General features: G+C 38.6%; 1 protein-coding gene and 1 pseudogene across 5 annotated transcripts in view; one reads left to right on the forward strand and one right to left on the reverse strand.

The window, feature by feature from the left end:
- The window catches only part of SLC4A7 (solute carrier family 4 member 7), a 92,286-nt gene that overhangs the window by 67,761 nt on the left and 1,475 nt on the right, over positions 1–23,050 (reverse strand). The gene's annotated exons all lie outside the window — the stretch shown is intronic.
- Positions 4,109–4,543, forward strand: LOC128811617 (60S ribosomal protein L27a-like; annotated as a pseudogene).

Raw genomic sequence — 23,050 nt, forward strand, 5'->3', positions numbered from 1 at the left:
CACTTATTTGACCTTATCTCAGTCTATAAAAGCATATTTCTGAAAGATGGGTCCAAAAGAGTATGTACCACTTATCCAGACCAAAAAAAATATACATTTGAGCTCTTACATCTTTGAAAAACTTTGCATTTTTTCCCAAGTGATATACCATTCTGATCCCAGTCCATTATGAAGTGGCAGTGAACTGCCTTACTGCAGGGTCTGCAAAGTGTCTAGCAGGCAGAGCTGTGCTTAATCTGCCATTCTGAAATGGCAGGACATTTAAAGTAGCTGCAGTAAGCAGGACTGAGCTCTCAGCAGGATTTACCACACGAGCTCCAGCCCAGCTGTTATCTGACACAGTCAGATATGAGCACAAGAAAACTGAGTGCTCGTTTACTTGCAGAGAGACCATACTGACACACCCACACATGGAGCCCTGTAAACTCTGTATCTATTGATACTTTAAAATCCTGGTTTAGGGGGTGGGGAGGTGGGGTGCTAAGAGTTGCAGCCATAGTCCAAAATCAACCCTTCCTTTTATGAGCAAATTAGATCAGGGAACTGGAGTTGACTATCCCTATGTTTCCCTTCCAAACCAAATTCGTCTATGATACTATGACTATCTTCTCTAACATTGCACCCCAAAAAAACAACTCAGTCCACTGCCACCCTTCTTCAGGCAGCTCAAAGGACAGCAACTAACAAGCTCAAAGAATCTCTCTTTAGGAAAGAATAATAAAAAAAAAAAAGACAAAAAAAAAAAAAAACCCAAAAACAAACAAACAAACAAAGAAAAAAAACGGAAAAAAACCCAACAAGACAATACTCCTAAATGAGGGTTTATTTTTGAGAGATTTTATCTGAGGGTGCCCTAGGCCATGGGGGGATTCAGGAGGGAGGCAAGGTGCTAGGGTATTAAGATGATGAAGGCAGTAAGTAGTATGACACAGTCTAAAGTTCATAGTCAAATACCTCTACAGATGGTTTTGTTCAGCTTCTTATCAAAGGGGAACCTATTAAGTCATAAGTCATATAAAAAAAACTTGCTAGGAGTTTCTTTTTACAAAGAAATTAAATATAGGGTATTCCTCCAAAAAAACATTACTGCCTTAGCAAGGAAGAAACCTTTGCCGGCAGTGGCTCATCATTTAATGAATTAAAACTAGCCATAAAATCCAAAAGTCTTACTGCCTACAATTATTTTTCAGAATATAATTTCTATATAACACCTAGTTCCCACAACATACACCTGCACAGCTTGCTTCAGCTTGCATCAGCACGTACACATGGAACTGGGTTTTTCCAAAAAAAGAAAGGAAGAAAAAAGATAGATGTATTCTGTACTGTTATTCTCTGGTGTATTGCCCCAGCAGCAGAGTCTTGGGTATCTGAGCACATTGCAGGACAGCTGTCAGAAGCCAGCAGGATGCTGAGAGCAAACACGAGGCAGATCACTAGTTTAAGCCCTCCTGACATTACACAATTGCACATCATTTGGACAGCTGAATACTTACTCTCTAGAGATCCCACTGAAATTAATAACTTGAACCCTCATTAACAGCAAGATTACTATGTTCTCTAGTGTACTACGTAGTACTTGATTAATCACACCGCATTCTGATCTAAATACACTGATGATGTAGAAAAACAAAAGATGTGTGTAAAGTTTTCCAGGATGTGTTCCAGGACTCAAAACCATCCCTCAGTACAGAGGGATGAAATTCACCATGTTCCAACAGAACCCAAGATCTTACAGCAGCATGTATGAGCATGTGGTCAGCATGCAAATGCCACTGAGCCAGGCTAGGGAGGGTTGGGCGATTCGATTTGTTGGGGTTTTCAGGAGGTTTTTTAACTTTGGGGACTTTTTTTGTTTTTTCTTGGTGGGTTTTTTTTGGGGTTTTTTTTGTTTTGTTTTGTTTTTTTTTTTTTCCTAGGGGGAAGGGGAGAAGGGATGGTAGGGAGACACAGAAGAATTCAAAGCTGCTCACTTTACAACTGTAACATACTGCCTTTAGCTAAATTCACCTCCAGGCATTTTGGCAGCATTCTTGAGAGATATTCTAGTTTTTCTTTATCCTAAAATAGTCTTAGATCACTGTACAAGTTCACAAGAACTATAAACCAGGGCTGTTTCGACACTATTCAGGCCACCTAAGCAAGGCCATATGTTTAATTGTTCTACAACCACTTATACAAATATTCTAAATAATGGAGTAGTTTGGGCTCGAAGGGGACCTTGAAGATCATCAAGTTCCAATCTCCCTGCCGCGGGCAGGAACACCTTCCTCAGAGTTGCTCAGAGCTCCAACCTGGTTTTGAACACTTCCAGGAATGGGGCATCCACAACTTCTCTGGGAACCCTGTTGCAGTGCCTCACCACTCTCACAGTAAACAGTTCACCCTCACATCTAATTTAAACCTACTCTCTTTCCATTTGATCCTATTCCTCCTTGCCCTGTCATTGCATCCTCTCTTAAATAGTTTTGTCCCATCTTTCCTGTAGGCTACTTTCTACTGGAAGGCCACAATTAGATCAGTCCAAAGCCTTCCTTTTTCCAGGCTGAACAACCCAAAATCTCTCAGCCTTTCCTCATACATCTGCTCCATCTCTCTGATCAACTTGGTGGTCCTCCTCTGGATTCACTCCAACAGGCCGATGTACAAATATTAAACACTTATCCTCTAGATTAATTCCCTAGAATAGATGGCATCATTGTGAACAGCTGATGAGCCCAGACATGAAGCAGCATAATAAGAGACAGATAATTTTATCTTGTTTTTATTGACATTATTTAAAGTGCTTGCACAAGAAGATCTGCTTTCCCTGACAGCAGATCCACAGGAGGTAAACAGCAAAAGAAAAGAAGAAAAAAAAAAAAAAAAAAACAAACCAAAAAACACCAAACAAACAAAAAAGTCAATACTGAGTTAGGGCAAATTGCTCAAACCAAACTACACCCAAACAGAACATCTCCTTGACAAGACTATCAGCCATCAGCAGCTAATAAATAAAAGAATTCTTTCCATGAATGGTGCAATTTTTGAATGATTATTCACCTATACGTTGTTGCATGGAAAAGCAAAATACTGCATCTCACAAATTCACATGAATTCAATTAATTCTTAATTCTTCACCTTCAGCTTTCCCTGTGTCTCAAATTCTCCATTCATATAACTGCATCCCAGTCAAATCAAACCACATGTTTAATCTTACAGTGATCAAAAATTACTACCTACAAATCAAAACTCAGTAAGTTATAGTGGGAGGGTAAGGCAATGTTTCCTATATCTATAGGTAACTGATACAGGAGGACGAATCAGCACTCTGCCGGCCCACAACATTTCTTTTTAATAAGAAGCCAGGCAGGATGGAAATACAGTCTGCTCATGCAATCTGAACTACAGCAGCGTTTCATCATAAATTTTTAGCTAAGTGCTGTAACATACAGGATTCAAGTCCACAAAACAAAAGGTCCACAAGTCACATCTCCAAAGTTATGCTGAGGAACTTTAAGGTATTTGAAATCTTTGCAGCTTGAATGCCAGTCAGATTATTACCGCTGTTACACACGCTGAATATCAACCAGCCACCAGTGTGCTAGCAAACCACAAAAAATTCACACCTACCAAAAAAAAAGTTTTATCAATCCAGACGTATTTTATTAATAAGGCAGACAGTACCAGAAAGCTGCAATTCCTGTTTTGTGCTAATGCTGGCCATAATGCAAACCTGCAACATACCAGATCAGCAAACTGAGCCACCAGTAAAATGGCACTGATGGTATTTTGCCACTTCAATTCGGATGCCACTCAGTGCCGGTGAGGTGCAGGCAGGCGAGATGGCTGAGCCCAGAGGAGGTAGAGCAAGACCACAGGGCAACTCCAGCAAAGTCTGACTCAAGACTGTAGTGGAGCCATCACTTCCACTGGTGTAGCTTCACACCTCAGCTTGGAGAAATGGCAAGGTACCAGTCACATCACATTCCACTCTTCTCATAATATTCTGACAATGCAACATCTTTGCCTTACACTGGATCTGATGCTTTCCTACTTCTGCCCTCTTTGCCTTTCTTCACTCTCACAGGCACCAGAGTCTTTCCCTGTCCTTGCACACACTGACAAGATGCCTTCCAGACTAAGGGACACCCAGAAGCTGAGAGGGCACATCAGCCACAGCCACATGCATACACAGGAAATATCCCAGAGGACATGGTAATGCTGGTGGTATGCAACATCACAGGATGAACTTTTACAAGTATCACTCTGGTTACATCAGAAAAGTAGGCATGACACACTGTCACTTGAAAAGAAACCAAAAATTCTGTGCTACTGTGAATTTGGAAACTGTGGACACCTATAAGTGAATAGAAAATGTTCAATTACATGAAAAATGAGGCCAGCCTGGCTGCAGTCACTGATATTACACACTCAGGCTACTACAAAGTGCTGGGCAAGGGGAAACTGCACAAGCAACTTTGTGAAAGCAAAATTATTCAGTAGAAGTGTAGAGGGGGAAAAAATCAAAGAAGTTGGTGGCGCCTGTGTGTTCGTGGAATAGACGTTTTTGTTTTATTTATTTTTTTTAATAAAGACAATGTGTAAAATAAGCCAGGGGGGGAAAAAAATAAAATCATCACCAGCACTGGTGGTTCAGTGGTAGAATTCTCGCCTGCCATGCAGGAGGCCGGGGTTCAACTCCTGGCCAGTGCAGTTGGTACTTTTACGGAGGTGATTCCATGACTCCACTCCAGTGAGACTCCACGTGGTTTCCAACACAGGAAGGACATGGACTTGCTGGACAGAGTCCAGAGGAGACCCACCAAGATAATTAGAAGGATGGAGCACTTTTCCCTGGAGGGAAGGCTGAGAGAAAAGTCTCTTGCACTTCAAATGGAAAAAGAGTAGACTCACATTAGCTATCAGGAAGAAATTCTTTACTGTTGGGTGGTGAGGCACTGGAACAAGCTGTGGCTGTCCACCCCTGAAAGTGTTTAACTGCAGGTTGGATGGAGCTCCGAGCAACATGGTCTAGCTGAAGGTGTCCCTTTCCACACTAGGGGTGCTGGAACTAGATGACTGTGCCTTCCAACCCAGACCATTTTTTGATTCAAAGGTTCTAATTACAAAATGAACATCTAATTCACTTAACACTCATTTCAGGAAACTAAAACTGACAAGTCTTTTTTCAGCTTGTAGAGTGGTTTTTAAGGTTTTGTTTGGAGTTTTTCAGTGGCTTCAGAAGCTGAATCAGCTTATGGGAAAGGAGAAAGGATGTAGTGGGAATAACATTTTTCCCTTTCAGAAATCAGGAACTAGTTAGTCCAGCTCACCCTTACCATGAAACCATCTTTTAAGACACATACTTTCTTGCCAAAATTTCTTCCATTTTCCTCTTGCATTTCTAAAGCACAACAATCTTAAAAGTCTGAAAAGCCTGAAATAAAGACATTGCTAGATAAAAACTCTCAGAACTTAAAATTTCTAGGAGTCAGTCCAAGGTCCTTCACAAGGGACATTTAAAAGGAGATCCACTTCTGTTTCTTATTTGTCTTGCCTAATATCTTGTAAAGCTATACAAACAAGCTCTTTCTGTTTTAAAAAAGGAAGCAGCTGATTTTCTGATGTGTTAAGGGTAATGCTTTCACTATGTCCAACTAGCAGGTTTTTCCAGAAGTCAGTTGAAAAGTAAAGTGTTGATTCTGACACAACTGACTCATACATGCCACTGTACATGGTGCCTATTTTACAGGAAAGTTCAGCTGACAAAATGCAAAGGGAAACCGAGCTAGAGATTTAAAATGAACCAAAAAAAACCCTACCTTGTAGCCATTTCATTTTTTGTCTCGAGTACAACTACTGTTTATTAGTTTTTGTTTTGTCAATAACCACATAAAAGACAACACAGTACTTTTAAGAAAGACACACATTTCTCTTGCAAAGAGAAAAAAAATTGCTGCAGGACTCCTATTGTAAATTTATGACTTGAGGGGGTACTTAGTAAGAAAAGTTGACAGCATCCAACACCTGGCAGGCAGATCAGATCCTCTTCATTTGCTTAAACACTTTGAATTCTCTGCTTCAGAGAGCATTAGCATGGTTTGCATGGGAGTTCTAACCAGCCAAGAACTATTAAAAAGAGTGCTCTCTGAAAAGGCATTTTTCATTATTTTAAAATGAACAACAGAAGTTACCCATCTTTCTAATAAAGCCGTACACCACATTTTCATGCACCTTAATCTGTACGCTACCATCCAGTAGCACAAATACATGTTCAAGGAAAGACAATTTATTTGAGACAATAATTTTAAGCAAAATTGGAGCATGTACAACAAAGAACTTAGACAGGCTTTTGGCTTTCACATTGTCTGTCTTCCAGAAGTCAATTATCTAGCCTTGCATAAAGTCTACCCATAAAAATTCTGCTGCCATGATTTTATTGTAAGTCAAATTTGAACACGCAGAATAAACTTACACCAGCCATACTTCTTGTGATGCAACCACAGCAGTTCTGACCAGCCCTAGAACTCTAAAGCTGGCATCAATAAATCAAAGTCATTGCCCTAGACACAAAGTCTCCTCCTGAACTCTCTGCCTGAACTTGAAACAGCTTTAGGATGTCCTTACAAACATAATTGATACCATTAACAGATAAAAAAAAAAATAAAATACCAAGCCAAATGCACAGTAAACCGAACATTAAGACAAATATCTAAAATACATCATCCAGACTGGAGATCTAAGCAAAAGACCTTCCAGCAATATGAATCAAATATGCTACACCCAGTGGCTACAAAAACTTTAACATTTTTAATTCAGGATTTCACAGCTAGCAGGGAATTTTTAAATGCTGAAAAGTATGCAAGAGTTATTCTAGTCAATGGCAATTGTATCTGGCAACTAAAATAGTTTTCTACACATATCTGATAAGGAGAAAAAGAGGAAGTACAAAAAATTGCATGTTTCTCATTATTTAGAAACCAAGCCTCCAGAACAAGTATTTCTTTCCAATACTATCAAATTTGTAGAGAAGGCACCTACACAGAATCCAATACTTCCTTTTACTGTGGCATATAAAATATGAACAACACAGCTAAGAGCCCTGGAGATGTGTTATAATATCAAATAAATTTCTGCAATCAGATATCTTAATTACACATGCACTTATACAACTTTAAATGTTCAACTGGGTTTTTCTGGGAGGGAAGAACATCTTTACATGGTGGCTTTTGGCAAACAAACACAGCTTTCATCATTCCGTAATTCCAAAAGACTGTTCCACCTCAAACTGATACAGAAGAGATTTTGAAAAAATAAATATGAGGTACATGAGAAATAACAGTTAAGAGCAGCTTTACTGAAACTTTCTCACCTACTCCCAAAAATAACATGTAAAGAAATAGTTAAATAGGAAAAATTTGAACATACTTGTCCTCTAGGAACTGCCCATGTTTCTAATGATAAAGTTCCTTTTTCCAGTGTTACTTCACTTAAGTCTGGGCACACGCAAGGAAATCAACCTAGCCACCAAATCATTTGGATTTATTCTCACATTTCTTCACAGAACTGACTCTACAGAAGAAAATCAACTGCCTGTAAACTAGGTTGGAAAAGTATCACCAACAGCAAGTTGTAAAAATTCAAGCAGAATCAAACTGGCTTCTACTGCACTCTAGCCTTAATCAAATGAGATCGTATCTGAATGACAATAAGACATTCAACTTTGGCAGAAAATGGAACCTCTTAATTGACATTTGAATACACTTTGATATTTGGGGCAGCACAATATCATAGTGTTTGGTTATCTTAACATCAATTTCAGAGCCTTTGTCTGAGATGTAATTTATTTAAATAGAAGTAATAATTTCATGTCTGATTTTAACAATGTTTTACACACATAAAAACTGACGTTTCCAAAAGGACCTAACTTTTCAATTTTAAACACTTTCATCTCTGGTTATCAAAATCAACACTAGCAGAAGCATTGTTTTGTGGGGTTTTGCTGTTTGTTTTTTTTTTTAAAGCATATAAAGGAAAATTACTGAAGGATAATGAGACAAATAAACTGCTATTTCAAAATACTTATAACCAGGCCAACTGTCTATTAAAAGCTTATGATACTGTATGAGGGCCCTGTGCATTGACAGGAACTCAAAGAAAGCGTAAAATGCCCTTTTCTCACTGGAACAGAACAACTGTGTCAAAAGGAAGCTCTTCCACTAAAGGAAAACTGTAGTTCACTTTAGAATTACAACATCCATACCAGGACACTAGGGGGAACCTGAAAGCAGTCCGCTTCAAAAATCTCTTGCACACTCTGATCCTACCATTGACTCTAAATTTTCATTCATGAACAAGTGATTTAGATATACAAGGGAAGAGAACCTTTTCCAGACAACTGAGGTCATAATGCTTAAAAACATTTGAAATGTAGTCATAGATTGGGAAAAAACGTGGCATTCTGACAGCCTCAGACAGGAAGCTATTGCACAGTAGTACAGAGACCATCCATCATTCTCTCCATTCTTGCAGTTCTTCGAGTCTTTTTTATTGAAGAAAATTATGAAGCTGCATACTCAAATGCCAAGAAAATTATGTTAAACAAAAAGCAGTTGAAAAGGCTGCAATGCTTCTTTACCCTTACTGTTTAGGAAATGAAACAAAGCAGCCTGAAGAAAAGCTTGTTTCTACTTTTGACTCATTCCATAATGGATGCAACTTTTGGATTTTTTGGTAACACATGATAAAATGTTATTAGCAACTTACACACATGCATAAACATGCCTGCTCTCCTAAACACTCTGGGCACACTGCACAATAGGGAACTACACCACAATTCAGACTTTTGGAACCACTGTGTCAGCACGTTTCACTTCTACTCTGGGTGTTAATTTGAATAAGAAAGATAACCCCACATTTCTAAAAGTCTTTTTAGAAGCATTAGGAGACAAAGATAGGCATGCAATTTTGACAGATGTCATTAGCCACATTCACAGCCTAACACTTTATAAGGAGGATACAGGAAGAGGGTGATAGAAGAGCGTTCACAAAGGATTTCCTAAAATTACCCATTTTCTTTTTTTTTAATAATTTCTTTTTTTACCTCTATGTACTTACTGATACTTTAAAGCAGTATTACATTCCATAACTAAGCTTTTCCAAAAACTCCCATATTCTTTCAGTTAACCATTCACTATTTTCCAGGTGTTACAAATTAACTTGGCTGAACTCTTTTCTACTAATATTGCCAATAGAACTGTCAATGCGTATTAATAAAGCACAAACACAGTTGGGCTCGAAGATCTTAAAGGTCCTTTGCAACTTAAATTAGTCTATGATTTCTATTATTCTAAAGGAGAGACATCAGTGCTTACACTACTGAAGTGGAACATCCTGAATATTTTGTATTAATTCTGAAGTATCAACTGAAACACCATCTTTCTAACACTAACCTCTTCACCAAGATTCTATCAACAAACAGCAATAAAGTCACAACACAAAACATTCTCTGCTTAAGTTGCTTTTACTGGAAATTTATGAAACCACAGAGGAATATTTTAACTATTGTAAATTAGGAAGCCATTGAAGGGGCCACTTACCAAAGGCTATTACTAATACATGATCTAAGAAGGCATGAAGGTAACTCACCCACACTACGCTGTCTTGACAATCAGGCACCACTTCTTTGCAAAGTGAGCAGGCCTTGAATTACAGGGCATTCTCTATTACAGTAACAGAGATACACACAAAGAAAGTCAGTAAGTATTTTAAACCAGAAACCTCACTTAGCCCTCAGCTGCCAAGGAAGACAAATTGCTCAATCCTCAGCTTCAGTGTTGTGCTGTAGGTGTGTATGCTATAGCACTTTCAAGGGTGAAAAGAAGACTTGATTGCTCTCAGGCGAGGGTCTCAGAATACCATAACAGGACCACATCCAATTATCCAGTTTAAACCAAGTAATTCCAGCTGTTCCATTACATCTAGTCTCTGAACAACTTTGATATAAACCACTGTTCTCATTAATAAGACTTCTGTCAAACTACCTGCTACAAGTAAGTTTAAAACATTAACTTACATAATTAGTAGAGTTCACTTAACAAAGATCAGCTTCCTCATCACTCATCAACTGCACTAAGAGTTCTGCTTCTTTCACATGGGCTCACTTAGAGCCCTGTTGCTTCACTTGTAACCGTTTTCAGGTTTGGATTTTCTATGATTTGGATTGATATAGCATTATTGACCCTTCTGTCATATAGAATATAAAGCAAGTAACTTGTTTTGAAACTTTTTGTCCCCACCGGTGGTGTAAAATTAGTGGATCACTGCTCACGCCTGTCCCAGAGCACAATCACTATGGAAAAACAGGGGTTTATTTATAGGTTTTTCAATTTCTGGTACTTCTAACAAAGCTGCCTTCTCAGAGCCTAGGGGGTTTAGAAGCACTTTCTTCAGTAACATGAACAGCACATGGCAGAGAGAATCAACAAAAGAATGTAGTCACATACAGGGCACATTTACATTTCAGCTTTTATTACTACCTGCCTTGAATTAATACACTGAAAAGCTGCTGTGGGTCTCTGCCTAGAGCACACTTCACTTGAAGCTTAGCAACTCATGCCAAAGTTGAGAGATAGTAGCACAGTAACACGAGGAAGGGTAATGTTACTACTTAAGAGGAAGTAAGTTTCCAGTTATACATGAAGCAGTGTATGAAACAGAAAGGTAAATGAGTTGCAAATGCCTCCTTCTCACTTTAACCGAGAAGCACTGGTCTACAGCCAACAAGAAAACTTCTCTCTATCCTGCAGTACAAGTCACTGTCAATTTTGCAGGTATGTGGAGTAAGCACATCAATTTTTGAGTCACGAAACACATTTTTTATAGAAAATATCCTGTGGGAATCCTTCAACACCACAGACTCACTGCTCACGCAGAACAGGACACTCAGTGACAATCCAGCTCCTTCAAGGCCATCCGTCAATACAGAATCAATTAAGTTGGAAAAAGCCCCCAAGATTATAGAGACCAACCTTTGACCAATCATAAACAGATGACGTTAAGGATAGAAGCCAAGCAAACCTCACTTTAACAATGAAAAGCTGGATACCAAATAATAAACCACAATAAAGGGGGAAAGGGAGAACTACATACAGCCTTGTCAAAACACCTAAAAAGTGTCTCTTCTGCTTGCTGTTACACATTAATTTTCAATGGAACTCTCAAGAATTACCTTGACCACAGAACCTACAGAAGGACACCACCAAGCTCTGCTTTGCCCCATTTCACCTCTCACAATAAGCCACTTTCTTGACCATTACCTTATCTTAATGATTCCTGTGTAAACAAGAAGACATTTACAGCAGTTCCCAGATTATTCTCCTCTTTTCTCTCCTTGACTTCAGGAATACTACTGGACTTAAAAACGTTTATTAAGGATTTGTTAATGACATGTTAGATTTGTACTAAAGTATTTTGATGTAGAGCTCTACAGGAGGCAAGTTCTCCAAATTAAGGTCATGTCCATTCTTTTCTCTAACAATACATAACTTCTTCCATTTAAATTTAGTACACCTTAAAGATAAATATATACACACACAATCTGTTCACCGCCAAAGAGCCATTGTTCAGCTTTCATTAAATTGTACAGCATATTGTATACATTCATGGTACTTGGATTTTTTTTAGCAACCCTCAAGACAGGAAGGAAATTTTTTCTATCTTCACCCGAGGGCCTGTTTCATACCATAGTACATTGTCCATATCATAAAGTGGCCATCATACATAAATCTGTTTACAGTCTTACTTGCAATTGATCCTCTCAGCTTGACTACAGCAGTAACACAAGCCACAAGACAGAAGCAAACATGCCATCTTGGAGGCATGTATTTCTTTACTCTTCACTAGAAATTCAAGCATGTTGTACACTTGTATTTTATTTCCAGAAACAAGAATGCATACAAATACAGATTCCCTTTCTGTCACTTCCAGAAGTACTCAGCTCCCAAGCCACAGCCCCCTTGGGCTCTCAATAGCTTCCACAGCACCTGACACCTGTACCGCCACTGCCCATACCTATCCCCAGCACTTGCCACCTCTGCAGCCTCTAAAACAAACTAAAATCTCTGTTTGGAAATACTGCCAGCACTCTCTAGAAGCCATTTCTGAAAACAGATACACATTTTCCTGGGTCCCTGGTGGTCTCAGTGTCACCAAATTCAAATTCTGGCTACAACCTCCCCCAGGCACCTGGAAGTGGACACTTTTGACTTTATTCAGAATATGTACCAGCGGCAATTTCAACTTAAGAGTATTCTGCAGCAACCTCTTAGAGCGACAAGACTACAACTTTAGCTGTTTGAAAAGTATTATCTAAACAATGGTCATCAAGCATTACACATTTCTTCCAAGAACAGCCAGAGACAAAATATGCTTTTTATGAGAAAGCTGAAGTTAATTATTTGTTACGACATCAACCCCCAACATAAGTTTCAAAGTGAGACTGGCTCGTCCACCCCTCTCTCAGAGAAACTCAGCTATAAAGTTGATGTATGAGGACTAGGAAGTAGACCTTGTTTGAGGACTGTTTTCACATGCAAATGCTCACCTTTACATTGCCTCCAGGATCCAGAAGCTTATAATCATCAGCCTGGGCTACCATAAATGCAAATATGGTAAATATCCAGTCATAGACCAAATCACTGAATGTGACAGGGAGAAAATAATTATCTTATTCAGCATGTTTCAAGTTATTTCTGTATTAGGACTAGCTAAAATCACATATACCAAACGGTTTACAGTAAGTTGTCCCCACCACCAATGAGAAAAGCACACTGAACTTTCTTGTTTGCCTGGCTTTTCAAAACCTTCTGTCAATGCAAAGCGCAGAATTCAAGTAGTAGGTATATTCTTTGACCTTGAACATATAAAATTTCCTCAGACACCTATTTATATTTTGCCCTTCATTCATATCTTTATAGCAAAGGTAACTTACTCATGCTCAAGAATTAAAGCCTCATACTAACATTATTTGGCTTCACTCAACAGAATATGGCCATCTTCTTCCTCAAGTATAAGCCAACAGGCTACCTACTAAGCCCATCTGCACTATGCAAAAGTTATAAAGAATTAGAATTTATTTGTGTCCATAAATGGACTAACTTAAGTACTTTTAATCACATCAAACAAAATGTTGTTTGGCAAATAAGGTTTCCTATCATGTCAAAATAATTTGGTGGACAGCTGTTCCATTAAAAAAAGCTAGCATCTTACCCCTATTTAATTTTTCTCTATCCTGGTGATCAGATTTTTTAAACTTTTTTTGTGTGTCCTGCTCTAAGGGCTCAAATTTATCATTTTACTTAGCTTAAAAATAAATCTTCATTCCACTGATTTTCAGGAAAAATACTCTCAACTTCCCAATAAACTGATCTTCAGCTGAAGCTCTACCTAAAATCTTTGTGTATTAAAACAAGGCCCAAAAGTGTTTATTCTTACAACATACAGAACCATGTACATTTACGTATACGGTAAAAGCAGTCAAAGTTGATCTAGCAAAATACACTACACGATATGCTGAAAAAAGCCCTCTGGTTATGTTTCTGAAAACATGTAAAGCAATTGCAAGCATTTCATATAGCAACAGCAGTTAAGGCAGGTAATGGATGGCAACACTGATGCCAACAAGCAAAAAAAAAGGTTGTCTTTTTCTGACTTATATCACAGTTTGAAAAACTCAAGGATTTCCACAAGAATCAGTTACAATAGCTTTAATCAAATTGCTTGTCATTGCAATCTAAAATTAAAGCTGTTTTTGTAAACTTAGTTTATAAGCTGAATCATTATGTATCTGCAACTCAAATTCAAATATTAATTATAAGTATCTGCTTTATTAATTTCCTTTTTGATACCTCTCAACTGCTCACAAGCACAGCAAAGTTAATTAAAAAAAAACAAGCTGAAAAAGGAAAGGATCCCAGCTACTCTTGGGTTTTATCACTTCCTTAACTGAGTCATAACAATCATCAGATACTATCTGTTTGTTTTTATATAAACAGTTTTAAAATTCATGGCTGGTAGGGTGTAGCCATTTGACAAAAAAAAAAAAAAAAAAAAATTTACCACTAACAGGAACACCAACTGTGGCTATTCAGTAAGAAGTTTCTCATTTCCTTTTTCATACACAAAGTATGTTTAGAAATATGTTTGACATATTAAAGAAATGTATGTGCTTACATAATAGTGTATCTTCACAATAGTGCTGTACAAGCCAAAGAGAAAAACATTCCAAAAATCAGTAGCCTAAAACAAGCAGTAAGTTTAAATACAACCACTCTAATAGCTTTCTTTTCTTTAATAGAAATAAAGAAGCGATACATCTGGCAGTAGTCTAAATAATCCTACCTTGTTGCTTAGAATGCTAAAGAGTTTGCAATCAGTCCTTTGACTTCACGATTTAGTCAGAGTGCTCACAGCATACCTTCTTTTAAACATTCTGGTTAGCAACTAGAAAATAAGACCCTCTAGTTTTGTACTCACCCTTGTAAGCACCAGTAGCATTATTCAGTTAAAATCCGTCTATAAAAGAGACAAGAGATGAAGAAATTCCTAGAACATAGAATGAAGCCACAGTGTTTCCACCTATAACAAACTAAATTTACAGATATCACAAACAAAAAGGAAAAAAAATAGGTTTTTCAAAAACTGAAGCATCTCCAGTAATGGAGAACTGACTCTGCTCTACATGAGGTATTTATTAAATGCTGTTAAATATTTCCAGGTAAGGGAAAGAGATACCTATTATTACAGGCACATGATCTGGCAAAACATGAACATGAAAATCTGTTGTGCTTGGTCCCTCCAAGCTGAGAAGCCAAGAAGTTATGCAATATCGGCCAATGCAACAGCACCAGCCAACTAAAAACTTTAATGATTATTGTTACTGAATATTTGCCTTGAAGAAATAGCAGTCATTACAAGTTTACAGTATTGAAATTGTTAAAGTAATATTGACATGACATGCCCATCATAAACCAGCTGCAGATAGACCAAAGCATTCACATGAACATATGTATTTTAAATCTGTATTGTGAACAGAACTGGATGGTAGTGTAATAGTTTCACAATATAAACCTGGGCGCAGCACATCCATCTACCAGGGCTCAGGCAACAGATGTCACAGCAGCTCACAGCCTAAGTTACAAAAGGCCCAAAATACCTTTCAAGTTTGTGCAATATTACAAGGTGAAGTCTCCAACACCAGCCAAAGGTACATCAGAGATCCGAATTCCAAGAACTGTACAGGGGGGATGTCACCATCAGTGCTCAGCAGCTGGCCCGCAGGAAGCCCTTGCTGCTCCTCCCTGGCTCACCGTTGGGAATTGAAGTGGCACACCTCACCCTATGGGAGGGTGTATTATCTCTGAGCTGCTGAGCAGGCCAGGTGAAAGAGCTGCAGGAGGAGATAAACACATGGCACAATAGGGAAGATAAGATAAGCAGGAGGTCCTGGGAGGTCTGCTGTTTGCCAAACAACTGGCTCATCCAATCTTCAAACTACCAGACTTTCCTGCTTATCCATATGGACACCAGTGACACTTGCAAAATGCAACTACTGAACAAATCAAGAGTGACTACCAAGCACTGTGGACAAGGAAGCCCATGCTGTGTTTCTCAGTCTCTCCAGTGAGAAGCAAAAGGCTTAGGGCAGATCAGATGCATCCAGAGGGTCAGTATATGGTTGCTAGCAGAGCTTTTATGTTATGATCACAGAAACATCTTCCAGGAAGAAGGATCCATCTGACAAAGGGTGTCAAGAGTGTATTTGTCACCAGGCACAGTAAGTCTGTGAGTGTAGTTTTAAACTAGGGATGGTGGAGAAAGGTTGTCACTCTGAGGAGAAGTGAAGATATGGGAACAGAAGTCAAGAGGTTCACACACTTCCCTCATGGAAGGGGCCTGTCTGTGAGCCCATCTTGAGTGCTTCTACACAGCATGGGAAGTAACAGGACTTAGTCCAAGCACCACTGCAGAGCTATAACCTCATGGGAATTAGAGAGTGATGGTGGGTCAGCTCACATGGCTGAGGTGCTACAACGGATGGTCAGAGGCTTTTTAGGAAAAACAGCCGGGAAATGTAAGGAACATGGGTTTCAATCTACGTAAAGGGATGGCTGCAACACACCCTGCTTTGCTTGGAATGAGTGACAAGGCACTGAAGACCCTATACGTAAGGATCAGAGAACAGTCCAACATGGGCAACTTTGTATTAGCTGCCTGCTACAGACCACCTGATTAAGAAGGGACCTTAGCAAAAGCCTTAATTTGAAAGCTGAAGCAAACTTCATGATTGCAGACACTCCATGGCCTAAAACAACTAGTATCTGCTGGTAGAGTACAGCCAAACACAAGCACTCCAGGAATTTTCTTGAATTTGTTGAAAATTACTTCTTGGTGAAAGTCATCAACGACCAAACTAGTGAATATGCCCTGCTGGACCTGTTGCTCACAAACAAGGAAGAAGCAGACGGAGATGTGAAAGCCAAGAGCAGCCTTGGCTGCAGCAATCATGAAATCATGGAGTTGAGAGAGGGAGAAAAGACAAATATTACAGCATACAGTGCACAACCCAGTACATAGTTACAACATGGTACTTCAGGAGAGCAGATTTCACCTTGTCCAGGGATCTGCTTGGCAGAATCTCCCAGAAGACCAAAACAGAGGGTGAAGGCAAAGCCTGTTAGTACTGGCTGACCTTTAAGGACAACATCCTCAAAGCACAACATGCAGGAATTCAAGCAGGCCTGACAATGGACCAGTGTGAAAGAAAAGGGAACCTATGACTGAGCTCAAATGTAAAACAGAATACACGAAAAGTGGAAGCAGGCGTGGGAGGAATATAGAGACATTATCTAACTGTGCAGGGGTGGAGTTAGATAAACCAGAGTTCTGCAGTGGCTGAAAGTAATAATAGATGCGAAGGGCACTACGAAGAGGAGAAAACACACTTTAATTTTTTCATCCAAAAGTGAAGTTATACAGCAGAAACAGAAAATAAATCTTTGTACAACAAGGTGTTATTCACACCAGCATCTGCTAGCCATCCTTTACTTTAAAATGTAGGAGAAAATCTGAAGAATTAGGGTTTCTAAAAGCAAACTGGAAATCTGCTCAGTTAGCAATAAATATGATTTACCAGCTAGTGATTTACTCATAACCCTATCTAAAAGAAAGAAATTACACATGCTTCCACTTAGCATGATTTTTGAGATCCATAACACAGCAGCCTGAATCACTTGACATAGCAACACAATTTTTGCACTGAGAAGCAGTCAGTTGAGAAATGGACACCAAACAAGATTACAACAGCTCTGTGAACAGATTTGCTTTAACCTCTTTCTGTTCTTCAGTAACAGAGACATACATGCAAAGCAGGCTGATTAGGAGATTCTCTATCTTCTGATTGTAATGTGCTAGTGAAACAATCAGTATGTTCACGATATGCAGAGGCAGCATTTTTTGTGGAAGCAAATTCTTAACTTTTTCTAGTAAGGAATAACTGGCATCATTTCCCCTGCCATAACCTAGGTATTCATAATAACTTAGCTGCCTTTTTCTTCATCCCAAAATAGATTACAGTCAAGACACAGAGAGCATATATTTAGTAGACATTAGTCATGGAAAATGAAAAGGAATCAGCCTAGTGCAAAAATGAGTGAGTAAGGGGAAAAAAAAAAATCTTTACTTTACATTTTAGGGAAGCACAGTTTTTTAAGACAGTATTTCCACATATACACTCTAAATACATGCCCCCATAGTAAAAACATAGTAACTGAAAAAAAAACAGCCAGGTTTTCATACAAGTCCTCAATTCACCCCACCTGCAAGCAGATCTCAGCTACCAGATCCACAGAACTATAGCTGCACTGTAAAAGCAACAGTAGCAGAGGGCAGAGTAGGTCAAACAACACAATTCCAACATACAGGGGATGCTTCTCTGTAATTCCCACTTCCTCTCCACAGTTTCCACCCACATGCCTCATTCACAGGAAGCTCCAGTTTGTTTGGAGGCAGACTCCAGACATTCTGTTAAACTGGGACAACAGTTTGACAACAGGTGCCCAATCCAAAAGCATCTACTTAAGTTTAAAAAAAACCTCAAGTTTGTTTTCAAGTTTAAAAATATTCTAGTATTTCAATATACTATCTTAGCACTACTGCCACAAAAATAAGTCTAGATGCCTTACAGCAAAACTACATCATATGAAAAATATCAGTACTCATTCTATAAAAATTGTAGGGAATTTTAACTTCCCATTAGTTTGAATAAGAAAAAATCTAACCAGCCAATAACAACAAAAACCCTGAGCCACAAGAAATCTCAAAATCGCCTACAGTAGGATTCTGGGAAAGAAGATGACTCACCTATACCTCACAAAGTATCATATAGTGAGAGTTCAAATGAAGACTTGAATAAGGTTCTACTCTTCAAGTTGGCAATGAGCCATCTAAACTCATCTTCAAAGCAGAAGACAGAAGAGCTGGGGAAAGGGAAGGTTTAGGTGGTACATTACTAAGGATATAATGCAGGGGCAGAGTCAAACTCAAAAAGAAAAAACTTTTAGAAAATAGGATGCTGAAGGAAGATATAAGATAATTCCAGCACTGGAATGCTTCTGCTAAAATGGGACTTGCTAGAATTAATAAGCCAGGGCTATTTCAAGGTTATGAAGCACTTCCAGCATTGCTGAAACAAGACAACTGATGCCAGTATATCCAAACAGGACAACCAATTCATTAAATAGGTTTGAGTCATTTTAGTTTAAGGGACTGGAGAAGGAAAAACAAAAGCTCAAAAAACTTTGAGCAAGTAGCCTTTCCTGGGCAGAAGTCACAAGAGCATCCAGACTGTCAGATATCTAACACCACTATGGATCAATATTCCAAAAAGTTACTTCAGGCAACACAAGGTGTACAAAGGCTACACAGCTCTACTCATGTGACACTGGACAATTTACAGAGACAACTGTAATTCACACAAAGAACAAGCATTCACTTTTTTCTCCACATTTATGAAAATGGAATAGCCTTCTGGCTGTACAGTCCTGGCACTGTTATTTGAAGAATAAAACATTTAGTCTTCTCTGTAGGTAAAGAAATTATAAAAAAATTGTAAGCCATCCTCTGATGACAAAATGACTGAAAATACTCTAAGAAACAAAGTTTTCCAAACTAAAGTAAATAGACCGGCTGATACATAACTAAAATGGCTCCATCTACTGGTTAAGATGTACATTTTGTAAGTTATGACACTCTCTAGTGCAGAGAATTTAATTCCCAGTGAAACGAGGAACTCTGAGGGTGCCATACACAAACACAAGACTCTTAGACAGATAATCCCTTCTAATAACTGTTGAGATATGCTAGCAAGGTAGATTTGAAATTTGGGACATTTCAAACACATGCTGGTCTTTTTTAAAAATAGTGTACTATTTTCTTCTACTGTTAATTTTGCAAATGTAATTTTAGAAATGCAAACATTTAAGAATATTGTAAGATGATCCATGAAAGAATCAAAATTCTCATTTTACCGTTCAGACACTTTCTGATCTGCACAGCTAGGTAGTAGCTGGTGCTCATCTCTGTCCTTATTTACAAATCACTCAGATGGATTTCACTATTCACAGCATTATTTCAAAACATTAGCTGGACATCTATCTTCATTTTAGCAAAAAAATCTGATGTGTCCCCAAACTTCATCATTCCAGAATGTGCTATACCAAAAACATGACAATATTCATTGCAGACCTTCTCTAGCTAAGTTTGAGTACACTTAAAGTATACTTATACTCTGTTTTTTTATCTAACAATAGTTTTAGAGCAGTTCTATTTACTAAGTATTACTACTGCTTCAGGGCCACGAAAGGTCCTGTGCAATAGATATCCTTGTGTAAGGGGCATCAATATTCAAAGGCCCACAATGAATTTGGTGACATGTCCAAAGTCACCTGCAGAGGCAGATAAATGACATGGATATAAACCAAAAACTACTCAACTTGGTACACCCCCAGCTTATTCTGGACAGAAAATAGAACTACTACAATGAAGCATAATGAAAGTTCTCAAGTAACACAACAAGTTTTTGACAGCCATGGTAACTTTTCAAGAACTCAGAAAGACTGCCAGACATACACTTAAAAGCTTACAGAGGCCCACAACACAGTCCAAGCTGTATGAGGTACGCACCGTACCAAACAGCACAGCAGAGAAAAGCAGCTTGTCTCTCCAAAGTCATAGCTTCAAGTCTGCAAGGCTGGCAAGGCAGTACAATTCTCTGATTAGGGCTATTTAGCTAGGGCACTGCCACACAGCTATAACTGTATTGCTTGAACTTGTGCAGAGCATTTGTTCAGCCAGATGCCACAAACTTGTGGGGGAGGAGAGCTTCCTGCACAGTCCTCAATTATGCAGTACAAACATACCCTCGGTTACCCTTGTCCAGCCATAAAGGGAAAGCACCAGTCTGAGCTTACTATGTTAGTAGGGAAAAAAATTTGTATGCAGAGAACCTGTCGTCTGACTTCACATCACTGAAGCCCCATGCTGAATAAGATGACAGCAGAGGACAGTGACTGCAACCCACCTGATAATGTGCAAGCACATCTCTAAAAAAAAAAAAAATTAAAAAGCTGTAGCCAACCACATAGCCACTTCAGAAAAAGCACTGTGACACTAATGCCCTCTTCAGTGAGATAAGGCAGACCACAGTACTTCACTGGTTTGATTAGGAAAGCCAGAAGGAGATCCCTGGAAACATGCCCTTCTCCAACAGAGCCACTTTCAGTTCTATCATCATCTACAGTAGAATTAATGATAAAACCAGATGTGTTTCATTGAAAGAAGACACAAACAAACCCATAACTTAACTATATACTGCATGGTCTACAACCTTGTGAATATTTTCATATACATGAAGTAGTACCAAATACTAACAGAAAAAGAGCTTCTATCTACTTTTAAGAAAACAAAGTATTTTGAAAATATTATCTGCAAAACATCTAGAGACAGAAGTGCACTACACATTCCTTTAAATGCTACTTACAGCTGTTGCAAAGAAGCCCACCAAACATTACAGTAATGAACACCATAATGACAAAAGCTAGAAGCTAGAACTAATATCACTCATATGCAGTATCAAGCATTTTTAATACCATAACTGTAACTGTCAAACTCACCACTGTATAGAAAAACTACCACGTCCCACCCCTATTTTGAAAAGCCCAACAAGAATTACCATAAGTAGCTGTTGAGGGAAGAGGAAAAACGAGACAAGCATACAACTCCTCCTCCTTACACTCACAAACTCCAGCTGTTTTCAAATCAGATTTCCTGGGGCTGTTGCTCATCCACTTACTAACCTCAATGTATCTGTCTTCCAACGTTTGTCCAAACTCCCTTTAAGTTCACATTGTATACACTGTATAGCAAATATACCTGTGCATCCCTACACTGAGTTTGTTTGTTTTGAACTGAGCACCCAAGTGTGATTTCACTGTGTGCCTCCTCTTGCATGTTCACCTACTTTCTCCACAGTACTTTTATAGAGCCTTACCATATCACAATTCCATCATCTCTACTAGGCTGACAAGTCCTAGACTGTTGAATCCTTTATCACCTTTGAACTAAATTCATATCCTCTTGTTATTCAGTGAACATTTTCCAATAATAATGCATCTTTTCTAAGATGGGAAGCAGAACATCTAAGAGTATGTAAGGTATGAAAGAACCATGGATTTATGCAGTTATATATCTTTTTTCCACTGTATTTTCTAGTCATCCCACATGCTCTGATCATCAGTTGCTCTCTGGTTGTAATAACTATCAGGCATTTGTTTTGCCTCACCCTTCCAAATTTCAAGTACAGATTGCCACCAACCAGTTTCTTCAAAACACCAAAGTTCTAAACACTCATTCATTCTCTTCTGTAAGACTGGACCTAAATATAAAACAAGCTTAAAGGATTTTTTTGTAGTTTTGAGTAACTAAATGGGAGGGGGCAGCATCTGACTGACAGAAGTGCTCCTCCATAGGAGAGCCACCAGATCTTAACTCATTACATATCTAATACTCTATGAACACCGGAGGAAGGAAGAAAATGAATTTTTAAGGACTCCTCTGTTTGATTACACTTCTGTACTTTTAAGCCACAGCAATGAAGCTCTCAGATTTGATCTACACTTTTTTACAAAGTCCTTTCATCTTATTGAGATGTTTATTTCTAAAAACATGTATGTTATGCACATGTAAGCAGTTTCAGCAAGCTTTGCTAGCAGGAAAGTCGCCTGTACTGTCAAGAAACACAGGATTAGAAAAATTAAGTCAAGCTCTATTGTCAAAAATACTCATCTTTTGGATTAAGTAGCTCTCTTGTATATAAAATTACACCTCTTGCATATGAAACCCACAACAAAATCAATACTGCTACACTATGCAATTGCCCAAAGATCAGCATGTCCTGTCTTTCTGTAGGCCATTTAATTCACGTGTTTTCCCCAGAAATTCCTTTTTTCCAGTTCCTACCAACTGTTCAGCCCTCACTTTTCTAACTGTTTCAACTCAGCTGGAATTACCTCCCAAATACACTTTGGCACCAAAGTCAGGTATTGCTGTTGCAAGGAAACCAATCTGGACCACTCCACTGAGCACCTCTGTTCAAAACAGCAGCATCCAAAATGGCCATGCAATAATACAGCAGGAGTTCATCCCCAAAAATAGTAATTTTTGTTACAACAGAACCTAAATGACTGCTGCCAGACCCGACAAATGTGCTCAGGGCACACTGACTTTGATGACATCTGCAATACTCTTTTGATTTGGATTCACCTGAGGGCAACCATTACTATCTTCCACTGCAACCCCGTGCTTGAAGCTTTTCAACTCCCTCCACACAGTTTAGCATCTCTTTGCTATATATAGGGAGGATTCTTCTATACATAGGGAGTATTCTCCTGCCAGCTAAGAGATACCTCATACAGAGGGACAAGATAGTTTTAACATGAATGAAACCTATTAA

Source organism: Vidua macroura, chromosome 1 (genome assembly GCF_024509145.1).
Source record: "Vidua macroura isolate BioBank_ID:100142 chromosome 1, ASM2450914v1, whole genome shotgun sequence".
NCBI lineage: Eukaryota > Metazoa > Chordata > Aves > Passeriformes > Viduidae > Vidua > Vidua macroura.